A 7,217-nucleotide genomic window follows, 5' to 3' on the forward strand; every position below is an offset into this window, starting at 1 on the left:
ATCACCCCTCACCTGTCTACCAACCCTGTCAAGAGCCTTTGCAGATCGGATACTCTGGAGTGTGGAGGGAAGGGCAGGCGCTGTCCCCTGCATGCCAGGCAACTCGCATGCTTTCCTCTTGTCTTGAATCGTGTCCTTGGCCAGGCTAGGGCTGGTGAGGCGCTCCGGTTCCCTATTTCCCAGCTGAGTTTTGCATAGTAAATATGAAAGCAGACAGGAAAGGTTCTACAGAGGAGGCATAGACAAAATGGCAGTCGATCCTGTTCTGCTTATTTCTTCCCTCAAGGATGCTCTGTGAGCCGGGGAGGGAGCAGCTTTGCTCCAACAGGGTTGGAGTGTGAAGCGAATTCCAAATCCACACAACTATGGAGCCCAGTCTGTCTGTGCAGGAAAGGTTCTGGAGACCAGGGTTTTAAAGAGCCCTTGTGAGTCACAGCTCTCATACATTGAAAAGGATCAAGGCAACTGGCCAGAGCTGCTTGAGCACAACCGAAAATACATTTATTATTCTGTTCAGATACAGATATTGTACCACGTAAGGCTCCAAGAAAAATCAGGTCCCCCAGGAAAATGTCCAATTTTGTCCGGGGTGCTCTCTCTCTGTCTCTGTCTCTGTCTATCTCTCTGCCTCTGTCTCTCTCCCTCACTCTGCCCACGCCCCCCTCTCTCTAGCAGATCCAGAAACAACCTCATCATTCCCCTTAAGCCACTACCAGAGCCAGGAAAGGAGGCCACCACAGAGAAGATTGCTAAAGATGTCTCCTACCAATCCAGTTTGTTAAACTATAAACAGCCACCAACCTAAGTGTATTGGAGTGGTTTCAAGTCCCTCCCCTGAGTGACTGACAAACACTTCCGAGCTCTCAGGTTCCGAGAGATGCTGCCTGGTTTCCTTTCCAAGCTGCTGATCCCCAGTGGATCAAGCCCTAACCACAGGCTCCCTAGAGACAGTGAGTGGGATGGCAAACACACACACACACACACACACACACACACACACACACACACACACACACACACACACACACACACACACACACACACACACACAACACAACACACACACACACACACACACACACACACACACACACACACACACACACACACACACCACACCACACACACACACACACACACACACACACACACACACACACACACACACACACACACACACACACACACACACCACACAAACACACACACACCACACAAACACGTCTTCCAGGAGAAGACAAGTCAGGACTGGCCAGAGGGAGAGCAGCCCAGTAGTTTTAGGCAATGACTCTATTTGATGTGAATGGGAAGAAAAGACTTGTTTCTCACTGTTCTCCTGGGTGACAGTAACCATGGATATAAATCAATTTTTGGAACCTGTCAGCTGCCAATTGAATGTAAGGAGCATCTTTTCTCATAGCCACGGCCAGGCAGGCAAGAGAAATAGACACAGCCACCCAGGCCAATGGACCCTCAGACAAGAAGACAAAACAAACCTTCTGTCTTTATAACTAACCCACCCTGAGGGATTGCGTTACAAGCAAACAGATGACGACAGCAGCCTCGTAGACTCTGTTAATTATTTATTTACTTAAGGAGGAGAAGCCCAGAGGATGAGGGAAAATAAGGTCAGAATTAGAAAGCTAGGCTGGGCTGCATACATCTGAAGAACAAGGACCTGAAAGGCTGAGACAGGAGGATTCCTTGGGCACCAGACAACCTGGCTAACAGAGACCCTGTCTCAAAAAACTAACAGCAATAACCGATAATATCAATAACAATAACCTGCCCCAAAATCAAGTAAACAAACCTTTAAGATGGACGAGGTTTGGGTGGTGCTGCAAAGATGGCCCAGTGGCTGAGAACGCATATTGCTCTCACAGAGGACCTGAGTTTGGTTCCAGCCCCCCCATTAGGCAGCTCACATCCATCTGAATTCCAGCTCCAGGGGATCGGACACATTTGACCTCACTGGGCACCTGTACTCACATGTGCAGAGCTGCACGCAGACACGCAATGTAAACATAATAAAGGTACATCTTTTCTAAATAAATTCAAATGTCCTTGAAACAGGAAGAATTCCTGATTGGACTGTGGACTTGGTGGCTCTGTGGTCTTGGTCTAGCCTGGGCCCTGTGCAGGGCCGGTTCCCAGACATGTCACAAACTGCTCTAACTCCCCTCCAGAGCTGTCTGAGGTGCTCCATCCAGTCCTCCACGTGCAGATGGAAAAATTGGCACTCACAGAAGGTAAACAGCTCGCCCAAGGCCACAGAGGGGCAGGCCTGGCCGGGAACCCTAGAGTTTTCAGAATGCTCAGCTCCTTCCCAGGAAAGGGAATGCCAGGCCAGGCCAGACCAGGCCAGCTGTGCTGGAGCCAACAGAGGACAGCTTGCGGTAAGAGCTACCAAGAGTTAATGTATACCATTTCTTTTCTTTGTTTTTTCTTTCTTTCTTTTATTTTTCTTTATTGTAGCAGAATGGTCGTCCTCCTTGTATTGCTCTAAAAAATAATAAATAATATTATTAATATTAAATAAATTAATAGACAAGGTCCCAGTTTTTGTTTGTTTTGTTTTTTTTTTTTGAAAAACAAAAAAAAATTCTCTGATTTTGCCCATTCACTTAAACAACGCTTTTAAAGCCAAGCCAGCCACTCACAAGACAGAGGCGGGGAAATCTGTACCTTTGAAGCCAGCCTGGTGCACAAAGCAAGTTCCAGGCCAGTCAAGGTTATATAATGAGCTGTTGTCTGAAGCAAATAAATAAATAAATAAATAAATAAATAAATAAGAAAGACCTGGAGCTAAAAAGATGATTCAGCAGTTACAAGTACTTCCTGCCTTTCCAGGGCACTGGAACTCTGTTCCCAGCAACCCTGCTGGGCAGCTCACATTTGCCAGCAGGTCCAGTTCCAAGACAGTCATCACCCTGTCCCGGGCTCTGTGAGCACCCGCATACAGGCGGCAGACAGTGCAGAGACGCGCATTCACATAGACATCAATAAAATTGATTTAAAAAACCCCACAAAGCAAGTATCCAGAACCCGATGACACATTGTGGTAATCCCAACACTAAGGAGGCAGAGACAGGAGGATCGGGAGGGCTCATTGAGAGTTTGAGACTAGCCTGGGCTACATGAGGCCTTGCCTCAACAAGGAAAGAACTAAGTGCCTTGTGAACCTGAAAATGCACTGCGAGTTTCTACAAATGAATGTCTTTTTCTCATAAACTTGTACATTCACCAACCCAGAGACCTCTAAACACAAAAGAAATACAGTTTTTGTAATGCTGGAAATTTCTCAGTCTATATTTATAAACACCTCTGAAACGCAGTGCTGTCCTGTGACCTCCTGGGGCGCGAAGCCGGGTGGATCACAGTATTAGAGCCCTCTCACGGCAGTCAGTCACAGAGACGTCTGGAAGGACACATGCGATAACACTGGTTTTGCTTACTTCAAGATCAGAATTAGTGGTGACCTATTTCCGCCAGCGTGTACAACCCTGACTGTCCCGTGGTTTATTCTGCAAGCTCAGTCCCTTCATAGAGCAAGATGGCCTCAAACTTAGAGACCCACCTGCCTCTGACTCCCAAATGCTGATATTAAAAGCATGCCCGACTTATTCTTTTCACTTTTCAGTAGACTTGAAGTTTTCAAAAGTTTGGAAAAGAAGCCAAGTGACAATTAAAATTATTCTTCACGCTGCCATTGAGCGAATGTGTAATCCTATCTCTTATGGACAAAGTCCGTGCAGGGGCAGAGGGTGCAGGGGGCAGAGGGGTGGCGCGCTGGGGGTGGGAGTGGGGGTGGGGGGAGTGTCCATGTGTCCATTATGGAAATGAGGGGGAACCTGCAGTCTCTGGTGCTTCACTGTTACACACTACAAGTCGCCCATGCTGCTTCTGCCAAGCTGGGTGTTTGCTCAGGCTAGTCCACTGGGTCTGTGTTCAGGCCCAGGACATGAGAATATCAGCTTGGGGGCGGGGGAGGGAGGCACTGCCCACTTCGGAGAAGCTGGAGGGAATTGGAAGGCGCAATCGGAAGACGCTGTGTCCTCCAAACTGGGATGCATTTCAGAGAGAGAGGAGAGAGAGAGGAGAGAGAGAGGGGGAGGGGGGGAGGGGGGGGGGGGGAGGGAGGGAGGAGGGAGAGAGAGAGGGAGAGAGAGAGGGAGAGGGAGAGGGCAGCCGGACAGGCCTAGAGAACGAACATCCATTGGCATTCCTTGACTCTAGGCGCAAAAGCAACTCCACCGTGATCACGAAACTTGAGCAGCACACAGGGTTATACTGCAAAATCCACAGCCAAGATGTCCGCTGGAAGAAGGAGGCCTGGGTCCCGAGAACAGCCATGCTCTCTCCACCTCACCCGTTTGGTTTTTTTCAAGCTGAAAATCTCTCCGTTAACCGAGATTAACAGAAGGCCTCAATTCTAAGGAGTTTTAGTTGCAGGTTTCCAGAACACCTCTATCAAGGAACTATTTGTCCTGCCTTTCCTGAGGCACTCATTCATGAGGTAAGAGCTGGCAGGCTCTGGTCATCTGTCCCAAATACCCAAACCTATGAAGGCGGAAGCAACAGGCATGCTTTTTCCAAAGTTAAAAAAGAGAGGTCTGGAGAGATGGCTCGATGGTTAGAGCATTGGCTGCTCTTCCAGACAGCTCTCTGTACCTCCAGTTCCAGATCTGACTCCCTCACACAGATATTCACAAAAACACAACAACACAGACACAACAATGCGTTGTTATGTTAAATGGTTAACAATAATAAATTTATTAAATAAATGGTTAGAATAATAATCAGTTCTTTCTAAGCAAAGAGGAATGTATTCAGTTATAATATTCCAAGAAATCAATTCTCATAAGCCTATTGACTGGTCAAAGAGCAAATCTAATTTCTATAGGATTTATGTTTAATTTGGGTCAGGAGTGTTTGCCCCGTGAAACTTGACCTGAAATCTGTTGAAGCCAGATGAGAGGCAACATGACAGATCTATGGAAATCTCAAGTACCATAGCCTGCACCCAGACTCCTCTATGGGTGCAAACGTTATCATCTTTATCAAATTTGCGGCACTTAGAGTCACCCAGGAGACACTCTGGGCACTCCTGTGGGGACATTTCCAAAGAGGTTTAACTGAAGAGGAATACCCCTCCTTGGGTAGCACCATCGCACAGACTGGAGCCCCAAACCCAATAAACAGGAAAGGATACAGAAAGTGAATGAGTGCTAGCATTCCTCTCTCCCTGCTTCCTGACAGTAAGCGGTGTGACCGGCTGCCGTGTTCCTGCTGCCGAGCCTTCTGTGCCTTGATGGGCCACATACCCTCAAAACGGTGGATCAAAACAAGCTCTCTCTTCTGAAGTCGAGTTTCAGCATCCTGGAAAGATGCTGGCACAGCACCTACACAGTAGCACAAGGGCCCGGGAAACGTCCTTATTTTATCAGGGCACTAAAAAACAGCCCATATGTCATGGATCAGGAAATGCTCCGACAGTCTGAAACTCCAGGGTGGGACAGTGCCTTAGTTAGGGTTTTACTGCTGTGAACAGACACCAGGACCAATGCACTCTTATCAGGATAGCATTTAATTGAGGCTGGCTTACAGGTTCAGAGGTTCAGTCCATTATCATCAAGGCAGGAGCATGGCAGCATCCAGGCGGGCATGGTGCAGGAAGAGCTGAGTTCTACATCTTCATCTGAAGGCTGCTTGGAGAAGACTGGCTTCCAGGCAGCTAGGAGGAGGGTCTCAAAGCCCAAGCCCACAGTGACACACTTCCTCTGACAAGCACACACCTCCTAATAGTGCCACTCCCTGGGCCAAGCATATTTAAATCACCACAAACAGGAATTGGTATAGGAGTCCCCACACCCTGAACTGATCTTGACACACTTGAGAATGGTGAAGTTTTGTTCCTAAATTGGTCAGCTCTCCAAAGCGCATTGCCTAAGAGTTAGACCGCATGGTAGGATACCATCCGTGTGGAGACAAGGAAACCAATTGCCTCTCATCAGCGCATCTGTCTGATGCAGATCCACAGAGAAAGATGAAGAGGGACCAAGGTCAGAAAGAACTGCTGTTGCCTCCACATGCAGTTGGAAGAGGATTAGGGGCGACGGGCTCTGGCCTAAGCCACAGCCTTTGTCTTGTCTTTAGAGCAGTGGCTTTCAACCTTAACGCTGTGGATCTTTAACACAATTCCTCCTGTGGCAGTGACCCCCTAAGTCTAAAATTATTCTTGTTGTGACGTCATAACTGTAATTTTCCTGCTGCTATGAATTGTAATGGAGATATCTGGTTTTTTTGTTTTTTTTTTAAAGGCCTCGGCTAACCCCTACGAAAGGGTCCTTGACAACCTCCCAAGGGTCAAGACCCACAGGTTGAGAACCACTGCTTTAATGGCGTGCATTCTACACCGCTTGCCTAGGTTAAGTAGCTTCTAATGTTAGACTGGCCTGATGTCTCAACAACGAAAGGCACTCGCCTCCAAGCCTGTCAGCCGCTGACACGGATCTGCCCATGAGTTGTCCTCTGACTACATACATGACATGAGATGCAAGTGCACATGAGTGAGTGTGTGTGTGTGTGTGTGTGTGTGTGTGTGTGTGCCCATGCGTGGCTGCGCCATACAATGACCAAAGAGGAAAAATGGTAAGATCTATCAAAAATGAGCTTTGTTTCCTTTAGAAAGTTTAGTATTTTCCAAAATCTCTTCAATAATGTCATACTTTCAGAACAACTTAGGTTTTTTCTTTCATTTTACATTTTTTAAATTATAATTGAGTTACATTTCTCCCTTCAAACCCCCTGCCCTCTTTCCAATGTGTGGCCTCTTTTCTCGCTGTTCTTGCACACATATATGTAGGTACACGGGTATGCCTGTCTGGTCTACATAAATGTTACATGTATGTTTTCAGGGCTGACTGTTGGTGCTGTCCAACAAATCGGTGTGCTCTTCCCCAGGGGAAGAGAGCTCTCCCATTGCTGGCTTCCTCAGTTCTGCGGTTGTGTTGTTTCGGCCTCGTGGGCTCTCTGCCCACTTGGGCATGTCTCTTGGCCTCATCCCCATTCAGCTCATGTTGCTGACTTTACGGATGTAGCTTCTGACGTTACCAGGAGGCACAGGCGCACAGAAAGCTCCCGGGTCCTCTACCTCTTACAATCTCCTCTGAGCCCTTTTCTGCAATGCACCCCGAGGCTGAGGTACGGGAGCGATC

The sequence above is a fragment of the Rattus rattus genome, chromosome 7, assembly GCF_011064425.1.
Source record: "Rattus rattus isolate New Zealand chromosome 7, Rrattus_CSIRO_v1, whole genome shotgun sequence".
Classification (NCBI taxonomy): domain Eukaryota; kingdom Metazoa; phylum Chordata; class Mammalia; order Rodentia; family Muridae; genus Rattus; species Rattus rattus.